The following is a 1,954-nucleotide window of genomic DNA, read 5'->3' as shown; positions in this document are numbered from 1 at the left end:
TTCGAATCCCCGTCACACCATACATGCTCGCCCTATCAGGTCTTCGAACACTGCAAATTAAATAAACACAACATAAACATAAAAAACACCCAAATACTAAATAAAGAAGCAAACATAAACAACGCAGAATTAAAGAAGCCTTACTCATACAACAACTGAGGCCCAAAATAAACCAATGCAAAGGAACACATTTATGCCTATATTAATAAATATAAAGGCCCGACATGGCCAAGCGTGTTAAGGCGTGCGACTCGTAATCTGAGGGTCGCGGGTTCGCATCCCTATCGCACCAAACATGCTCGCCCTCCCAGCCGTGGGGGCGTTATAATGTGACGATTAATCCCACTATTCGTTGGTAAAAGAGTAGCCCAAGAGTTAGCGGTTGGTGGTGATGACTAGCTGCCTTCCCTCTTGTTTTACATTGCTAAATTAGGAATGGCTAGCGCAGATAGCCCTAGAGGAGCTTTGCGCAAAATTCAAAACAAATTCATTGAAATTTTTATGACCTTAACATGTCGAAGAAATAACTGAAGAAACTTTTATTTGAAATGATTTGATCTCTATGCTTGAAAAAATATTTCCATATTTATTAGCTATTTAGATTGGATTGTTCTTGTGATGTTTGCCAATTTCTTTACGTTTGAACAGACTTGGTAAGTTTTGAATCCGGGTGTCAATTCAAATAAAAAGATGTTGTTTTCTTTTCTCTTTTATTTGAAACTAACTAATTTATTTAATCTTGGTTTAAGTAAAGAAAATTTCTCATACACATTTTTAATACTTTTTCATGAAGTAAAACTGATTTTATAGCTGTGATGTTAGAACGACACATGTTTTATTTATGGAACTGCAATATATTACGATATTTCAAATGTTGACTTTCAGGAAATTAATAGGTTTCTTCAAAGCTCAGCAATCATTACAAGTATATGTTTAAGACAGCCAGGCAATTTCATCATAAATGTTACAGCCAGTTTATGAAAAGAGATAACGTTTGAACACTGAATCTATAATTATATTGAATTTAGGTTTTATAATGTATAATATAAATACGTTTATCTATATATAGCAAATGTCATAAGATTCGTCTTACAGATTTTATTAATTCGAAGCAATTGGTAATTTATTTCTGAACATAGTCTGATTTCTTTTAATCGTTCCCATATGACATTTTTAATGGAAAGTAGAATTATTTGAAATAAAAATGAAATAACATATTCCGTCCATGTGAAGCTACTAATAGATGTAGAAAGATTTTTAATGTGTAAATAGAATAATACGGGCTCACATTTATAAACAAATGATGATCACGGCTAATAAACAGCTGAACATTAAAAAGTATGAGCTTCAACATAAACAAATGAACACTAAAAAAATATTAAGAACATATTTGTTGAGATTACACTATGTATTATGCTTTTTGTTCTTTCTTTATAATGTTTTATGTGAACCCAATTCTAAGATCATGACAACAAACAGTTTTAAAGTAATGAGATTATACAAGCAGCAAAAATGTCACCAGTCAGAATACCACAAAACCTAAAGCTTTATTTTCCTGGAAAATAGTTTAATTAACAGGTCTTAAGCACCTAAAGGCAAATTTACCAAACTAACTTTCAGCAAAGGGAGACTTGCTGAAAATTACTATAGTTAAGGTGATTAAATATTATCGATATTTAGTTAAAACTTATAAAACAGAAAATAGTTTAATTAACAGGTCTTAAGCACCTAAAGGCAAATTTACCAAACTAACTTTCAGCAAAGGAGACTTGCTGAAAATTACTGTAGTTAAGGCGATTAAATATTATTGATATTTAGTTAAAACTTATAAAACAGAAAACATCTTAAGTATTTGTATTCACATTAAACATAATAGGATCAAAATCAGGGTTTAATTTATAACGCTATGCACGTGTAGCCATTCCGAAATTGCATTATTTGACAAATTTTGTCA

Source organism: Tachypleus tridentatus, chromosome 13 (assembly GCF_004210375.1).
Source record: "Tachypleus tridentatus isolate NWPU-2018 chromosome 13, ASM421037v1, whole genome shotgun sequence".
In the NCBI taxonomy this organism is placed as follows: domain Eukaryota; kingdom Metazoa; phylum Arthropoda; class Merostomata; order Xiphosura; family Limulidae; genus Tachypleus; species Tachypleus tridentatus.
The sequence above is the reverse complement of the archived record's forward strand: the minus strand, read 5'-3'. Positions refer to the sequence as shown.